Genomic DNA, 20,362 nt, shown 5'->3' on the forward strand with positions numbered 1-20,362 from the left:
GATTATTATTTTAATATAAAAGTGTTGCTTTTATCATAATTGGATTTCATGCATAGAGGTATGCATAAAAGATTATTATTTTAATATAAAAGTGTTTCTTTTATCATAATTAGATTTCATGCATAGAGGTATGCATAAAAGATTATTATTTTAATATAAAAGTGTTACTTTTATCATATTAGATTTCATGCATAGAGGTATGCATAAAAGATTATTATTTTAATATAAAAGTGTTGCTTTTATCATATTTAGATTTCATGCATAGAGGTATGCATAAAAGATTATTATTTTAATATAAAAGTGTTACTTTTATCATATTAGATTTCATGTATAGAGGTATGCATAAAAGATTATTATTTTAATATGAAAGTGTTGCTTTTATCATATTTGGATTTCATGCATAGAGGTATGCATAAAAGATTATTATTTTAATATAAAAGTGTTACTTTTATCATATTTGAATTTCATGCATAGAGGTATGCATAAAAGATTATTATTTTAATATAAAAGTGTTACTTTTATCATATTTGATTTTCATGCATAGAGGTATGCATAAAAGATATTTTTTTAATACTAAAAGTGTGATTTTCATCATAAATGGATTTTATGCAGAAATTAGATGCATAAGAGAAATTCTTTTATTCTAAAAGTGTAGTTCCTACTAAATTGGATTTATGCATGGAAAGATGCATAAAGAATTTATTTTAATCCCAAAGTGTCATTCTCATTTTAAAATGAATTTATGCATAGGAAGATGCATAAAAGATTGATTTTTAATTCAAAAGTGTCATTCTCATTTAAAATGAATTTATGCATACAAAAGTGCGTAAAAGATTGATTTTTATTTCGAAAGCGTTAGTCTCCTTAAATGGAATTTATGCATAAATTTATGCGTAAAGAAATCTTATATCAAAAATAAGAATTCTCTTGTATTCTATAAATAGATATTAGGATGTGATAAGATGCGTATGAGATGTGATAGGATGAGTTAAGAGTTATATGAGATGTGATAAGAATGAGTATGGAACGAGTTAGGATGTGATAAGATGAGTTAGGATGTGATAAGATGCATATGAGATGTGATAGGATGTGATAAGATGTATATGAGATGTGATAGGATGTGATAAGAGGTGTATGAGATGTGATAAGATGTGATAAGATGCATATGAGATGAGTTAGGATGTGATAAGATGAGTTAAGATGTGATAAGATGTGTATGGGATGAGGTAAGAAGTGTATGTGATGGGATAAGATGTATATGGGTTGTGATAGGGCGAGAATGGATGTGATGTAAAAGAATAGATGTGAAGGCGTATGTGGTTATATGTATGAATGAATGTGAATATGGATGTAGATACGGATGTGGATGTATGTATGTGGATGTGAATGTATGAATGAGGATGTGAAAATGGATGTATGCATGTAGATGTGTATGTATGAATGTGAATGTGGATATGGATGTGGATGTATGCATGTAGATGTGTATGTATGAATGTGAATGTGGATATGGATGTGGATGTATGGATGTAGATACGGATGTGGATGTATGTATGTGGATGTGGATGTATGAATGAGGATGTGAAAATGGATGTATGCATGTAGATGTGTATGTATGAATGTGAATGTGGATATGGATGTGGATGTATGGATGTAGATACGGATGTGGATGTATGTATGTGGATGTGGATGTATGAATGAGGATGTGAAAATGGATGTATGCATGTAGATGTGTATATATGAATGTGAATGTGGATGTGGATGTGGATGTATGGATGTAGATACGGATGTGGATGTATGTATGTGGATGTGGATGTATGAATGAGGATGTGAAAATGGATGTATGCATGTAGATATGGATGTATGCATGTGAAAGTGAAAGTGAATGTGGATATGGATGTAGATACGGATGTGGATGTATGTATGTGGATGTGGATGTATGAATGAGGATGTGAAAATGGATGTATGAATGAGGATGTGAAAATGGATGTATGCATGTAGATGTGTATGTATGAATGTGAATGTGGATATGGGTGTGGATGTATGGATGTAGATACGGATGTGGATGTATGTATGTGGATGTGGATGTATGAATGAGGATGTGAAAATGGATGTATGCATGTAGATGTGTATGTATGAATGTGAATGTGGATGTGGATGTGGATGTATGGATGTAGATACGGATGTGGATGTATGTATGTGGATGTGGATGTATGAATGAGGATGTGAAAATGGATGTATGCATGTAGATGTGGATGTATGGATGTGAATGTGGATGTGGATGTGGATGTGGATGTATGGATGTGGATATGGATGTGTATGTATGAATGCGGATATGGGATTGGATGTATGATGTGGATGTACGAACATGGATGTGTTTGTAGAATAATGAATGTGAATGTGTATGTGAAATAATGTGTCGTCGATATGAGTGAATGGATGAGAATGAGTACACATATGAATGGAATGTGGAATAAGTAATGTGGACTGAGGAGAGTGGACTGAGGAGGGATAATGTGGAAAGACAAGAGTTCGATATAGAAACTGTATTTTATGACCTGTTTGTAAATGACTGTTTTATGTCAAGAATGCTGCGGAAGCATTTTGACTATCTTGTGGATTAAGGTCATGGAGACCAATCTGATAAAGTTGCAACTGCTGACGGCGGAGAGTCAATGGAGGACGTCTCGCGTAGCAAGACCGAGGTCTTGACCAGCCTCGGTTCGATTTAAATGGTGAGCTTTCGGTACGGTGGATGAGGGACCAAGGAAGCGGCCTATGAGTGAAGCGCTAGGTCACTTGCGAAGGATCCTAGAGGGTGCTGACCATACGGTGCTCAGGCTCTGGGTCGCCGAAGATACCCACACGTGCATCGTGGAAGATATTGGAACAAGGAGTAAGAGTTGTTTTCTGAAACCGGGCATGGATCTGGTTGATTGACCTTGCTGGTTCTCAACGGATGAGTCCATGGCTCTCTTATATGGATCTGTTGATTGATCTTGCTGATCTTCAACAAGGATTCCATCTTGATTTTTATATGTGAAAATATTGCCGGGTACTATGAGCTAGGAACTATCGAAAAGGCCCTTGAGTGAACAGGTGGTGAGCGTTCTGGTTGCCAATGATGTCATAAGTACACCGATGAATGAATGATTGGAAATATGGATTTAACTAGAGATTTCGAGGATTGTCATCAGTGACATAATGGTTTCATTAAAGGATTGTTTTAAAGTTAGTTGATGTTGAGAAAAAGGCAATTTCATATTGGGTGTGTAAGTGGTGTGACTAGTTTTATGTTGCATGAACTTCCGGCTAGGGGGCCTGGGAACTCTTTTCCCTGGTACCCGGGACAAAACCTAACCAAATTCCTAATTGGATCCCATCACTACAGTGGTTGGGTGGTTGGCTAACCCATGGGACTGGATGGGGTTAGGCTGGACTGATGGATCCGTAAATCGAGACTCAAATTCTGTTATTACGATAGATAAAGTAAATCCCGGATAGTAATTGTTCTATGGATAGGAATCAACGACTGTGTCTCTTGATGGGGAAAAAAGCGTTGATCCCAATGATCCAAGTGCAAGTTTCTTCCTTGATCTGACCAAGTATCTTTATAGGTGCAGTCGGATCAGCTTGATCAGTAATGGTCTTGACTACGTTAGAGTAAGAGTTATCCTGGTGGAATCGCCCGTGCTTTCTGGGTAAAGGAAGTTTTTTCGGGTTCGGTTTTGGAAAAACCGACGGATTAGTCTCTTGTCCGGATATCCGTGGGCGAGGCCCCGAGTGTGGGACCCCTGCCCCACGCAAGATGTGCTACTTCCGCTGTTAGCACCCCGAATCCATTGCGTGGTAGGGAGAGGGATCTCACAGAGCTCAACTTCCTCTTGTTTTAGATCCCCCATGGCTTTTTCATGTTCTTCCTTCTTCCACATTATCTTGAGTTTCCTCTTCCTTTTTACAAGTGTTTTCCTCATTGACTATCACCTTAGGATGAGCTACCAGGACCTCTAGGTCATACCTTTGCACAATCCTTTCTATGTCTACTTCAAACAAGGAAAGGAAATCTAGATTCTCCTTCAAATTTTGCTCTTCTTCATTATCTTCTAACCCTTCTAGGTATTACAGGTCTTCTACATGCATTGGTCGATTTCTCGGGCTTAGCCTCTATTTTCTTGCCCGAGATGCAGGCTTTCTTTTTTTCCTCTTCTAATCGTGATCTTGTTCATATCCCAGCTATGCTTTATTCTTCCACTCCAGAGCCAAATCCTTCACAAGCATGGGCTATACACTTGCTATCTCTGAGCCATCTTGAGAACAATGAACATAGCCCATGAAGCTACATCCTGCAACCTCTATTTGTTCTCCCCTGATTATCCCGATAGGTCAGACCCTTCTTTGGTTAGCCATGTAAATCTAGAATGGAGCGGGCTACATGCCAGTGATCCCTAGCTTTTTAGCCAGGCTATCTGATATTATGTTTACCCCTGACCCACAATCCAAAATGACTACTGTCATTGTATCACCTTTGATACTCATGGTTATTTTTGGAATGACTCCTGTCATTGTATCACCTTTGATACTGATGGTTATTTTTGGAATAGACGTATCATAGTGCTGAATAATTTCCACATTCTGCATTCTGCCCACCACCAGGTTCTTCGGTTCCTACAAAGGCATACATGCTAGTTTTTCATTTGAGGGACATTTTATAGAGTGTTTTTGATATGAGTTGAGCTCCAAGGATCACCTCGATTTCATGATCGACTTCTTGAGGAGGCGGTAGCCCTGTAAGCTCGTCAGGAAAGATGTCAGAGAATTCTTGGAGCCAAGAGGATTCTGTCTCCTTACTAGGTTCAATGGCTTTGTTGAGCTTGACTAAGAAAACTTGTTGACCCTTACGTTCTCCCTTGAGAAGATGTTTTGCCTTGACTACCCTAGATTTAGGTTTATCTGTTTTCCCCTAAACGGATACTACTTGGCCATGCTCATTTTCAAAAGTAATACTCCCCTGGTTACAATGAATGCTAGCTTTGTTTGCAATTAACCAGTCCATCCCAAGGGTTCCATCATAAATTCCTAGTGGCAGGACTCTAAAGTGGCCATGAGTTTTCTCATTACCCAGCTCAAAATCAAGGTTTCCTACTACAAAGTAGTGAGATACTATATCATTCTTCTAGTAGCTGTTTTTTAACCCAAGTTCAATTTTTGCAAACATCTAGGAGAAAGAAATGAATGGGTACTTCCACAATCAATTAAAAGCTGGAATGGCTTACCGTTGATGAGTGGCTGGGGTTTGGATTACACCAAATTGTTGATTTGCCTCACTTATAGTATGGTTCTAGCAACTGCTCCTCCGTAGCCTCTGCCACGTCCATCGCCTCTTGCACCTTGGTGGATAGGGGTTCCACGGCCTTGATTTCCTCTGCCGCCTTGGGAAAATGATGTTGCCGGCTTGGGACAGTTGGCCCTAAAGTGTCCCAGCTCATTGCATTCAAAAAACAGAGGGCCTTCTCTGGAAGAAGCAACATATACGAGTGGGGGACAAAAGAGTTTCTTTTTTACCCTCTGTTGTAGTAGGCAAAATTCTGTTGGGGTTTCTTGTAGGGCTGATCTTTAGGATTTGCCTCAGGGTAAGATCTCTTTTGAGGCTTAGCTTTGTCAGCCCTCATTTCTTTCATGGGGGATTTTTTTTTGCAAGCTTGTTTTGCCGAGCTTTTTGGAGCAATGAACAAGGAGTCCGACCTTTGCAAAGGACCATGAACTTACTATGAGCTTTATAAAGGACCAAGAACTTACTTACATATAAATCACAAGCTTTGAAAGATCAACATACAAAATATACATATACATATACCTATCTAAATTCATGCACCTCATACATATACACATACAAAATATACATATACATACATACATGCAAGAGCTACCTACATACTAACATATATACATACATACATACTTTCTTACTTACTTAAATATAAAAAACAATCCTTTAAACCATGAAAATCTCGATTACAAAGTCTTTTGATCCACATCATACTTATTGATATAATTATATATATACATATATCTACCTAAATTCATACACCTCGTACATATACATATATATACATACATACAAGAGCTACCTATGCAGCACTAACATATATACATACATTACATACATACTTTCTTACTTACTTAAATATATAACACAATCTTTTAAAGATCAAAAATATATATATCGATCTTTAAACTTCCAAACCATGACAATCTCGATTACAAAGTCTTTTGATCCACAAATTATAGCATTCTTCTACGTGTCATCCCGACCTAATGAGAAATCTCCCAGACATGCTTTGGCTACCTCCATGTCATTCTCTATCCCCATATAGTGCCTTTTTAACTCTTGGCATGCACGTCCCAAGCCTCCACATCCCGCAAAAACGTCCAAGACACCATCTCCTTCACTTGAGAAGGTCTCCACTAGCCACCTACAATGAAATGCAATCATAAACATGCATCTAAGTATTTTGAAAAAGTAGCTATAAAAATGAACAGAATGAAAATTGTCTCACCTAAAGAACATAGGAGATTTTTCTGCACCACCTCGAATGTAGCGCTCCAAGACCATCGTGCGTTGGAATGGATGTTTCTTATTCTTCTCAAAAATGAAATTTCTTTTAGCATTGAATAACTTCTTTGAAACATTTTGCCCTGCCCCACGATCACTAATAGGGACATGGCAATTTACTCGATAGAACGTACTAAGCACCAATGTATCCACCTACCATAACGAGAAAACATTATGTTTGGATATCCATACCACATAACATGTATACATAAAGGGAAATATTTGAGAGATTATGACTTACCCGTTCTCCATTCTCATACAAATAACTTGATTCCACATGAGCAGACATTGTTCGATGCATGACCAATCCAACTTTCTTTCCCATGGAATATATTTTAGGAAGTTGATCCATTAGACTCAAACACACAAACCAACCCTCATCAGCCCACAAACAAACCAAAAAAACTGAGTGTGGCACGTATCAATGATGAAGAAACTTGATTCCATGAGGGACACCCATCTGTATCTACATCAACAACCTGTAAACCTATAGGAAAGTCAGCCCATACGAGGCGAGCCACTGTATCTGAGGGAGCACCTCTATGAGATAATCTTCATCAAGAATTCTTCCACAGTACAAAAAAGATTTATGATATTTGGTTTTGGTAAGTATAACTTGGAAAACTAATTATATGGTGAAATTATTCTTTTTACCTATCTGAGCCCTCCGAAAGAGTGTGGACGTCTACCAGCAATATGTGTGAAGAACATCTCTCACCTGCAAGTAAACAAGACAAAAAATGAGATGCATTTCGAAAGCACACACTTCTCAAAATAAATTTGCGATGGAAAGTACTCTTACTAGTCATGTCCATGATGTCACGTTTTCTTGACACCTCCCCCTCTTGAAGATGCTCTGGAGGGTCTCTTGGAGGGTCTCTCTCTTTATCTTCATTTGTGGGGTCTCCCTCTTGAACATCATGCATAATGTCAAGACGTCTCTTTGTTTGCCTCTCACGTTGCACTTGAGACAATGTAGATGTATGCTCTTGGTGTGATTGTGGCAATCGTGACAGTGGTGTGGATGGTTTTGGGGCCACGCGCGAGGATCCAACTACTGGAGACTGGGTCAAGTTTGTTGCGGGGAAGGTATTCTAGAGTCTTCTTGAGTTGGGGGGCTCTCTTTCAAGCTCAGATTGGTAATTCTTAAATTCTTCAAGAAATAGATCAAGATAATTTAGTAAAAAGGTAGAAATTCCCAGACCTTTTTGTATATGTATATGTATATGTATGTAGATGTATATGTATATGTATGTGTATATGCATATGTATATGTATATGTATGTAGGTATGTATCTATGTATATGTATGTGTATGTATATGTATCTATTTATATGTATATGTATGTAGGTATGTATATATCAAAACTTAACAACATTTGTTTAAAATCTGATATGCCAAACCTTAAATGTAACATGAACTATGTATGTACGTACGTATGTATGTATGTACAAATTTGTAAAAAGTTTGGACAGAATCTCCTTTGCATTTTCTAAAAAATCCCAAAATAAACTTTAAAACTTAACAATGTTTCTTTAAAATCTAACATGCCAAATCTTAAATGTAACATGAACTTTGTATGTATGTAGGAATTTAGTATATAATTTAGTATATGTATGTAGGTATGTATTTATGTATGCATATGTATATGTACATATATTTTTACATATGTATTTGTATATGTATATATCTGTATGTATATGTATCTAATATGTATATGCATATGGATAGTTTATATATATTTGTATGTATGTATAGGTATGTATTTGCATAGGTAGAAAGGTTTACATATACATATACATTTACATTTACATGCATATAATTCAGTAGAAAGCAAAAAAGTATCTTTGTCTAGGAGCTCCTCACTTGGAGGCACATGATTTAGAGGATAGTCCAACCACCAAGGACATCTCTTATATTCCCAATCAGAAACCCCTCTTTCAACCCATTCCTTCAGGTACATTATTTTCGAGGAATTTGGATCTACCCATTCTTCGATTGCTTCCATCTCTTCGTCCATTAGACCTTGGCCAATGAGTAGCTGCACCCACCTACATATCCAAAATAAAACAAATAGCATTAAAATATTTTTTTAAATGCGTATATGTATTTTCTGCAAAAATAGAATGGCATTAGAAGATATATACCTATAGACAACCCTCTTTGCGGCATTCTCCACCTCAGGTTGCTTTTGGCCTTCCTTCACTTTTCCAATCTTTGCCCACACCTCATGGAAGGCCCATGGTATGTGTTTTGATCACTCCTCTTGCACCCATTGCATAAATGGTGGGATGTAGATAACATCATCATATACCAATAAACCCTCCAAAATAGAGTCCGCCTCCAAGAAATCTTGGAGACCATTACCGCCCTTTCAAAAAAAAAGATGCCAAGTTCCACCATTACTCTTTAGTAGAGGTCAATGAAAGCTTGGACACCATTACATCCCTTTCAAAACAAAAGATGTTAAGCTCCACCATTACTCTCTAGAAGAAAGCTTGGAGAACATTACATTCCTTTCAAAAAAAGGATAATAGACTTTGAGATAACATGTAGATATCCCATTTTTATAGAGAGTATTATTTATTATAGGGTGCTAAGAATCCTCATTTGTTCAAGAGGGATCATGCAAATATATGTAATAAGCAGGTACGTCTATATAAGATCATAAAGTCGTGCGTTACAAGTAGAAATTTACACCATTAAATTGATGTGACATTTACAAATATCCTATATGTAAAATGGTGAAACACCACTCATGTGAGTGAGGGATGGCAAGTTTACCCTCTTTGAAGAGTAGTAATAGTGCACACTAGGATGTAGAGCTCTTTGCATTGTAAAGGATGGTCCTCATAGGCATTTGAGAATGAAGCATTTGCCACTAAGTGATAATGTGACATAGACAAAGTACCCTAGAGTATACTCATAATTTGGAACGCACGTATGCTTATATATGAAGCTTCAATGGATCTAGGAATGATCAGATGCCAAGTTCATATTAAGATTCCTATTTGACATGAAAATGTATGCACTTGGTTGATAAACCCAATCTTAGAGAAACTTTGAGAGCATTTTATGTCGATAGCGATAACTTCTATGTCCAACATGAAATTGGTAGACTTGACACACATGGTGATGATTGAAGAAGTTTACATGGAGTCCCTTGAGATAAAGAAGAATGATAGAAGTATTAAAATAAAGACAAAAAAGGGGGCCATTCGATAAAAGGAAACTTTCTTCAATAAGATAAAAAGGCATTCACGAATGTGGCATGTATGAATGATAGGAGAAAATGATTCTAATTAGGCTATAAGAAGGCTAGAGTCCAATAAAATGATTACGTAACTAGGTTACTTGGCTCAAGCCAATGCTCCTTATGGAACTTCAATAATAGTACTTGGAAAAAAGGCAGCACAAGGCATGCTAGCCATGTCATGCTTTGAAGGTAGAAGATAACATCACAATGGATTGAGACTGGAGGACTTTACGTAATAGCTTATTTTGTCACACTTGGATTTTGGATTTTGGACCATTCAACTTTGGAATGGATCTTGTTGCTTTTAGAATATCATAAAGAAGTTAAGGTCTACATAATTAGAGAGTGAAGATGCTCATTTTGGGGTTTGTTTTGCATGAGGATGTGACTCCTCATGAGGGGGGCATGAGAACAAAGGGGACACTTACTCACATTTAGCCCTTTTTGGTCAATTGAAGGTCTACATGGCATGCAAACACATCTAATTTGTCTTCAATTATGTATTGAGTGTAAGTAGTAAATTTTACAAGTTCACACATAAGTTTTTTTTCACAAATATGAATTTGCATCATTGTGAATTGAATGTAAAGACAAACTAGCTACTAGGAGACGAGATTTATAGACAAGTTTATATTTATCTTTGTATAGGGTCTTTTTAATGCTCTCCATCCTAGTGGTGGTTATGACTATTGTACTTAATTTTGAATGGACAACATCATGTTAGTGGTGAAGCTTTCCATGTTGATAATAAATAGCTATGCATGGTAATTCTAGTAAAGCAAATAATTTGAGTTTGGTTGCACTAAAAGATAAGCTACTTTAGTTTTAATGAAAATTGTATTCCTCGTATTATTTGTGCTTACTCTCTTGTCTCCCCTAAACACTTAGGCCTTCTGTGGATATTATGTGAAATTTTATTTAGATTACAGAGAAAAAGGGTATAGCTAGATATGCTACTTAGATTTCTAAGAGTCTTTATCTGCTATAGGGAATATGCTTAGTTTTCACAAGAATTTCATTTAGTCCTAATTGTTTGATTTTGTTAACCCTGAATCCCACAAAATATGCTTCCAAAATAGTGGCCCGGCTTGTTCATGGGCACTTTTGGTTCTCCTTGGGTTTTGTTTGGGTATTTAGTTTCCACGTGACCTTCTTCGTAGACTATAGCACAGAAAAAATATTTCAAAAAAATAGGTTACCCAAAAGCTTCCATAATGATAGTATGCCCTAGAAATTCAAAGGAAAATGTTGGGCTATATACAAAAAGAGTAAAAGTGAGACCATAAATTCAATATATACCATAAGTTGAATACATAGATTTAAAAGTGGAAAAGTTTTTTTTTCACTTCTTGCTTTTCAGTCCTCCCCTTCACCAACAATGTTATGTTTTGCATGGGGCGTAAGGATCTAGATGTAAACTTTCAAGACTTTGGTTTTTTGATTATATATGAGCACTAGCATTCACATTTAGGTTTGTTAAAAGCATGTTTACAAGACCAAGTTTGTAAATACAACATGTGGTAATCAACTTTCAAAACTTTGGTTTCGTAATTATATATATTAGCACAAGGATTCACATTTAGGTTTGCTAAAAGTATTTTTTAAAGACCAAGTTTGTAAATACATCATCAGTATTTTTTAAGGAAAAAAGTTCTTACCATAGTGCTTTCTACTATGTAGAATTAGGGGGTTTAGACACTTATTGCTCGCTATGGTAGGTAGGAAATATAAGGATTTCATGTAAACTTGATCGTGTAAAGGGATTTGTTTGGGATTATTGCTGTCACCGAAGAATGGGAGGAGGCGGAGAGGGCGGGCAGAGAACGGAGGTATGTCACAGGTCCTGAACTAGAAAATGCTCGCGGTTCTTCATCACGACGTCGAGCATGTAAGCTGCCGAAGTCCGATGGGAGGGTGATGAGATGGGTGGATGACTGGCCCCTGATGACTGGCCCCTGTGGAACTGGATGGTGCCCGCCTGCTCGTGAGGGTACCGATGCCATCACGACATCGAGCATGTGCATGAGCCTGAAGCTGCCGAAGTCCGATGGGAGGGTGATGAGATGGGTGGACGACTGGCCCCTGGTGTGGAACTGGATGGTGCCCGCCTACTCGTAAGGGTACCGGCGCCATCACGACGTCGGCATGAGCCTGAAGCTGTCGAAGTCCGGAGGGTGATGAGATGGGTGGACGACTGGCCCCTGTGGAACTGGATGGTGCCTGCCTGCTCGTAAGGGAGCCCCAAAAGCCTCTGCTGAAGCTGCTCGTAGGAATGCACGGCCTCATTGGTGGGGCGGTACACCAGCACCTTGCGCTCAGCGCTCTCCGCATGAGGGACTCCAGGCTCCCGGCAGGTGGTGTACCTTGCGCTCAGCGGTCTCCGCATGAGGGACTCCAAGCTCTGCCGGGAGCCTGGAGTGGCTGGATCAACGGGGACACTTACTCACATTTAGCCCTTTTTGGTCAATTGAAGGGCTACATGGCATGCAAACACATCTAATTTGTCTTCAATTATGTATTGAGTGTAAGTAGTAAATTTTACAAGTTCACACATAAGATTTTTTTCACAAATATGAATTTGCATCATCGTCAATTGAATGTAAAGACAAACTAGCTACTAGGAGACGAGATTTATAGACAAGTTTATATTTATCTTTGTATAGGGTCTTTTTAATGCTCTCCATCCTAGTGGTCTTTAGACAATGCCTCCCTTGCCCCCGTTGCTCCAGCCACTCCAGGCTCCCGGCAGAGCCTGGAGTGGCTGGAGCAACGGGGGCAAGGGAGGCATCATGACCGGTTAAACCGGTCTCCTCCTCCACCTCCACCTCCACCTCCACCTCGCCCTCTCCCTCACCATCGCCGCCACCACCAACATAGCCGCCACCTCCAACATAGCTGCAATCTTCTCCACCGCCTCCAGTGCCACCACCTCCGTCTCCACCACCTCCATCTCGGCCTCCAATGCCACCGCCTCCATCTCGGCCTCCTGCGCCACCGCCTCCGCCTCCACCACCGCAATCTTCTCCACCACCTCCATCTCGGCTTCCAGTGCCACTGCCTTCACCTCCAGCAACGCCACGGTCTCTTAAATTGCATGGACAATGCCTCCCTTGCCCCCGTTGCTCCAGCCACTCCATGCTCCCGGTAGAGCCTGGGGATGGTCTGCGCTAGCGCAGCCCATCCCCAGGCTCTGCTGGGAGCATGGAGTGGCTGCGCAGACCATCCCCAGGCTCTGTCGGGAGCATGGAGTGGCTGGAGCAACGGGGGTAAGGGAGGCATCATGACCGGTTAAACCGGTCTCCTCCTCCACCTCCACCTCCACCTCACCCTCTCCCTCTCCCTCAGCATCGCCGCCACCACCAACATAGCTGCCACCTCCAACATAGCCGCAATCTTCTCCACCGCCACCTCCAACATAGCCGCTGGCTCTCAATTTAACAGAAAAAGAACAGCAGAGAGAATAGTACCTCTTTTCACAGATGCGTTCGCCCGTTCGCTTGCTGAGTTGAGAGTATCCACACCTTCACAACAAAATACATGTACCCTAAAATATGTGTACCATATATGTGTGTGTGTGGCCTAAAATATACATAGCCTTAAGATAGATACATACATATACACACATATATATGGCTAAAAATGTATTAAGCTATAGATAGACACACACCCACACACACATTTTTCAATGGTTCAATATGTGTGGCATGCTTTTTTAAAAGTTTTCTATTATTTATGTTATTGAAATTGTGTGTGTGTGTGTGTGTGTGTGTGTGTGAGAGAGAGAGAGAGAGAGAGAGAGAGAGAGAGAGAGAGAATATGTGATGTACAACAAAGAGAAAACTCATGCTCTTTTAAAACTTTTTTAAACATTTAGGCTCAAAAGAGAGAGAGAATATAGTTTAGGCTATGTATATATGTACATATATATATATATATTGATGTATATATATATATTTTATTCTAGGTATTTATTAGGTTACACACACACACACACATTAAGCTATATGTATTTTAATAAATGTGTGTGTGTGTGTGTGTAGCCTAATAGATATATAGTCTAATATATCTATATATCCTAAAATAGATAAAAGGCTAGTCTCTTTGTAAATACACACACACACACACACTAAAATACATATATCCTAATAGATTCTTAGCCTAAAATATATACAATATAATATATAAATATAGACATGTGTGTGTGTGTGTATTTAAAAAGAGACTAGCCTTTTATAAAAATAATACTTACCAATAAATGTATATATTTGTATATTTTTTTATATATTTGTAGATACATATATATTTGTATATTTTTTATTAAAAAAATTATCGTGACCATTCTCAATCGTGATTGCTCTACCTTGTTTTATCATTTCAACCGCCTTCATTCTCAATCGTGATTGCTTCACCTAGATACCTGATCTTCTATTTTTGTTTCATAAAGTCCACCTGTTCCTTCGTTTTTATATTTTCATTTCACATTTTCGTCTCTCCTGTCCTTTCTGCATCTTCGTATTGCCTTCCCTATGGAGCACACTGGAACTTGATGGCTGCAGCAAAAAATCTCAAACTTTAATACTTCTCCACCAGACCACGCTTGTCAGTCATGGATATCTACAAGGGTTTATGCCTTCATCACACGCCCTTTCTGGAGTGAAAGCTACTAGGACCAATGGAAGCCTATAGGAAATCATCGCTCATTATGATATGGAGGGCAATAAAAACTACCTCGTAGATATTACTCGAAGTAAAACATATATGCTACAATGTAGTCCTCTCTGTGCTACTGATAGTCTTGATTCTAGTGCTAATTACATTCAAATCCATCTACCCTGTACACCTGGCAACGCCCTCAAAACCAAACTCTTCACACATGCCACGCACACGTATGTACACATTATCAGCCTCTATTTTTGTCCACACAACGCGACGAACTGTTTAAACTAAAAATAGCCCGCCTTCCCCAAATAAACATTTTGAACTAACATATCTGCCCTCTTTCGTTTTCGCCTCTTCCAACAGACACTAATAACGCAAGGAGGGAGCAGAGAAGGAGCAGACACGGGTGAAGGAAACCGACCAAGAAAGAAGACTCACTTTTTCAGAGATGAGTCAGTTTGTCCTTTGCCTTGTCTCCTTCCTCAGATTTGTTCTCTGATTTGTTTATGCTATTTTGTCTTTGCTTTTTGGGTTTGTCTCTGTTCTTTTGCTTCTGTGGTTGCGATTTTTGGTGAACGATTCTGACAAGGGCGACAGTGGGTCTTTTATAAGGACACATTGTCGGAGGTCGGTCGCTTTCGAAATTTTTTTTGAACAGGTCGCGTGTAAAAACGCGTGTATAAACGCGTGTATCCTGTCTGCACAGACTATTTACGTGGATATACACGCGTTTCTGGATGGGTGTATACATGCGTTTGTGGCTGGGTGTATACACGCGTCTTTGGACGGGTGTATACACGAGACTGTGTTTCCTGTTTCTATGGTTTGCAGGCTGATAGGTGACTTGAATGATGATATTTGTGTGAGTCAAGAGACAGCCCATGATGTACATGAGGATTATTTTTGCAGATTCTTTATGGATATTCCAGGTTCTTCATCCGATCCATTTACGTACAGCAATTGGTTGATGGAGATGCTAAATCATTTTGGGCGCCATCCTGGTCTAGTTGAGCTTACAGAGTACATGTATGCCCATCCCCCTCCTTCCATGCCTAGTGTCTATACCCCTACCGCGAGTATCCAGGGCACTCCACTGCCGTCTATGCCTACGAGTCCGACGAGACGGCATGCAGCTTCTCCTCTTCCACGCCCACCGAGGAGACATACCTCATCCCAGACACACTCACGCACACCCTCCCAAGCACCGTCACGTCAAGGCTCACAGCCACCATCACGTACTCCCTCAGAGCCACCGTCACGTCAGGGCTCACAGCCACCATCACGTAGACAATCCCCCAGTCGTGACTCCACCCGCACAGCAGTAGGAAGAGTGGGAGTGGAGGATGCGACGGGTGCTTTGGTGGGGGAGGTAGTAGGGCACGCGGTGAGAGAGGAGATAGAGGGAGGAGTTAGAGGAGACAGTTCAGAAGAGGAGGAGATGAGAGAGGTGGAGGGAGTGATCTGCTATGATGTGTGACGGATAGGGGCAGGATAGTGATGGATGTGAGGGGGAGGGAGGTAATGGAGTACATGCGTGGGGTAGTATCAAACTTGTATAGAAATTATTTTATTAAATTTAAAGATCAAAATAGCCGATTAGTTGGGGAGGTGATAGAGGCTGTACATAGTCGGTACCCCAATCCCCCACATGCTACATTCTCGGATGTATGGGGAAGGACGCGAATAAGGGAGATCTTAAGTAATAAAAGATCTCACCTTTAAAAACTCGCGTATGATGATGGGCTAAATGTAGCTGCGGGTGGCTATCCTACCGAGAAACCTGCCACTGCGCACAAACGCGAGTGGAAGGAGGCAAAGAAACGAGCAGAGGGTGGCGTGAAGAGCAGGCAGCATGTGGAGGCACGACGGATCCAGATGGAGACCATTGGATCTTCGCATTTCGAATCTGGCAGCGTCGAGTCATGGGAGGCAGAGTTCGTAAGTATCTTGCCACTTTATTTGATTATTTACTTAATTCATTGATTCTATGATTGTTTTAATCTTACAAATTGTGTTGATTATGATAGAGCGACGGGTTACAGGGAGGAAGCCCACAACCCACGATACTGCGTATGCTCGTCGGCATAGCAGACATGACACGTGGGCCATCTTCAGAGCCGAGGGACGTATTACAGACGCGCAGTTTGAGATGGCCATGAGACCATACGGTCGACAGGTACTTGAAAACTCTAAACAAATGATTTTGGTTTATTGAATTACATATATATATACTTATATACTATATATTACTTGAACAGGCACAAGCTGCTGATGATCCACCCACCGCCACTGCAGAGGGTGGACGTGAGCACTACTCATCGGACATTCCGACCGATGTGAGCTCATCTGAGCATGGAGGGAGTACCGAGTCATCATCTGGGTCTGAGTAGTACTGAGACTTATAGTATCACATTCCATATTGAGGATGTGGTTGTATATATTTTTTTGCAAACTGAAGCCATGGGCTACTTCGACATATGGACTCCCTTGTATATATGTGTGAAATTTTGATAGTAATATTGAATCGTGAATCGATAGTATTGCATTCATGTCTGTCTTGAATCGTGTATTGACAATGTATGCATTCATGTCGTTCTTGTCTTAATCTTTCTCGTGGATATATTCTTCGTGGATGGTCCAATGCACCAAAAAAAAAAATCCAGAGAGTGTTATTGGGTGCTGGAATGCTGGAACAGCATTCAGGTACCAAATAGCACTCTCTGGATTTTTTTTTGCTCTCTGTTCGCGTGTATAAACGCGTCAGAACTGCAAAAAGTCGCGTGTATATACGCGGATAATCTGTAAAATACGCATGTATAAACGCGTCAAAACCTGAGAAATACGCGTGTATAAGCACATCTAAAGTCACAAAACACGTGTATAGACGCTTGTATCAGCGCATCTAAATGCAGCTGGAACTGATAGAACGCATGTATAAATGCGTCAAACCTGAGAAATACGCATGTATAAATGCATCAAACCTGAGAAATACGCGTGTATAAGCACATCTAAAGTCATAAAACGCGTGTATAGACGCTTGTATCAGCGCGTCTAAATGCAGCTGAAACTGATAGAACGCGTGTATACGCCCGTGTATCAGCGCGTCTGAACAGTCCTATACACGCGCTTTTACACGCATGTCTGTGGCCGCAATGATACACGCGCTGATACACGGGCCCGCTACTTTTTTTCACAAGTCATTTTTAGCGGCTAGGAGCGCGGGTATGAGCCCGATCCCTTGTAGTGTCAAATCGACTCATTGGAAGAAGACGATGATGAAAGAGGAGGCCTATTAAGAGCATGAGGAACATTAATTTGAAGAAGTTTATGAGTCGTATATTGATCATGATAATGCTTTATTGGATAATGATAGTGATATTGATATGGAGCCCCATATTTACATTGAGCTTCCATTAGATATAGAGATTTGATGAAGCAACATAAATGGATTTATATTTACAAGATGGAATAGGTTCATGATCTTGACATTGTTTATGTAATTATTTTCCCTCAAAAGTTTTCAACTAGATTTCTTTTTTGTTTTTCAAACATGCCTTTGAGGGTTCCAAAAGATGGTTTTTTAGAACTATCATAATTTTCTATATGTATGTGACATGTATAACCTAATTTCAATCTTTAACAACTTTATGGATTTTTTTATAACAGTATAGTAATGAAATTTTGTAACTATTTTCACTGCCCACAGCAGCGAAGTTACAGTGTAGCAGCAAAATTTTGTTGCTAGCTGAGCAATGAAAATAGCAATAAAATTTTTCTCCTATCTATGCTACCTACTAGTAAACAAATATTCATTTGCTAGAGCAGCGACAAAATGACCTGACATCTTGAAGGCCTTATCACTTCTAGAAAATGTTGTTATGTCCCCAACCTATTGTAGTGTATCACCAAACAATGGACACTGTCGAAGACTTTCGACTGTCATGAAGAATGTTCCTATCAAGAGTCATGTGAGTAGTACACCCAATATCAACCACCCAATCCACAAGACGTGAGGTGGAAGGAACAAGAGAGTCAGAGGGAAGCTCCTCATACCGATGAAGATAGTCTCCTTTGGTGGAAGCTGATTTTTGAGTTTGGTTGGTGGATGAAGAGGTTTGATTGGGAATTTTCTTAGCAGAACCACCTTCTCTCTTCTTCTGTGTGACAATCATGTGGAATGTGACCTTTGAGACCATACTAATGACAAATAAGCATATGAGCAGGATTGTTGGCAAGTTTGCATTCACCTTTATTGCTTGTGGAAACCATGGACTGCCATTTGCTTTTGCCCTTCACATGAATAAGGGTCTTGGAAGTACCCTAGCTACTCTTCTTTCTCATGGCCCTATTTTGAAGCATGCAACAATGGTATGTAGATCAAGAGTGGAAGAAAGAAGTGATATAGTATCACAAAAAGCAAAGAAAGTCTCAGCAATTTGGTGAGGAGCCGATTAACAAAGTCCTCATCAGTAGCTTTTCTCCCCAAGAGACCAGCTGCTTTTGAATGGTTATAAACTCCGTAATAGAAACCATGGCGTTAGTAGTATTGGCGATCTTCACGTTAGAGAGATGATTCCCCAAGGCTACCTTATGTGAGTAGATTTCTCATATGGGTGATACCTCCTTTGAATGGTATCCCACAATTCTTATGTAGTTTCCTCATCATTGTCATCAAATTGACAAGCCATAGAGGGCTTTATGTTGAATAAGATAAAGGCATGAGCCCCTACATCTTTCTCAACTTAGGCATCAATCTCAGCATGAGGAAAAGTAGCATCGAGAGAGGCATTAGTACCAGAAACAATACCCCATAGCCAATGATATCGAAGCACAATCTTCATCTATAGTTCCTAGTGGCTCTCTCAAATCCTTGACACAAGTCAGAAATACATCCATAGATTCACCCTCCAAGTCAATGTTGTTGTAGGAAGAAACATTAATTAGTGCGATGAAGTAGATCTCCAAAAACATAGGCCCCCCCAAGGGAGAAGAGGAGAAAAAGTGCAGGCATTTGCACAAGATCTCTTCTACCATGTGAGAATATGTGAATGTGAAGCAGAAGCAAATGAAGATCACACAAGAGAGAGTAAACAACCCCCACAAAGACATCCAACACTTGAGGTAGAGAATGAAATATTGAATGTCTTGAATGAATGTTGAATTAATAAATGAAGGCACAATGGCCATGCTTATATACATCTCATCTAGAGCAATCGACCAGTAGCATGGGAGGACAAATGTCCACGATTGATATAAATACATGGGGAAAATCCCTAAAAATATCAGATGTTTATCTAGAAAAAAAGGGGATAAAATGTAGTAAAAGAGAGCTAGAGATGACATGTCCAACATATACAACTCATTTTCATGTGATTTTGGGGTTCATGTCATAGTGTGGACATTGCAAAGGCTCATGTTTTGGCATTCATTTGGTTGGGCATCCACACTCAGTTATGGTGTAAGTTCTGGCTTTTTATTTAGCCTATTGTATGTGTTTATTGTCAACCACCCTTTGATTTTGAGGATGTAATTATTGTAGGAGGGGATGGTTTGTAACAAAGCTATTACCACTAGGAGCACATGTACACATTGAGGTTCAAGCCCATAGGTTTTGGGCATGGGATAATGAGTGTTCATCTCTATTTCAAGAATAAACAATAAAAAATCCAAGGGATTTCTCCAAGATTGCTCTCGATAGCGGTACAAAAAAAAAATTAATGTCATGTTTTATTAACTCCTAGAACCACATTCACTAGAGTTTACCTTCACAAGCTATAATTTGTCGTGTGGGGATATTTCCAATGGTGGCAAACCTTGCGATAATGATTTGAGCAAAG

The sequence above is a fragment of the Cibotium barometz genome, chromosome 5, assembly GCF_041138505.1.
Source record: "Cibotium barometz isolate CiBa-2024 chromosome 5, ASM4113850v1, whole genome shotgun sequence".
In the NCBI taxonomy this organism is placed as follows: Eukaryota; Viridiplantae; Streptophyta; class Polypodiopsida; order Cyatheales; family Cibotiaceae; genus Cibotium; species Cibotium barometz.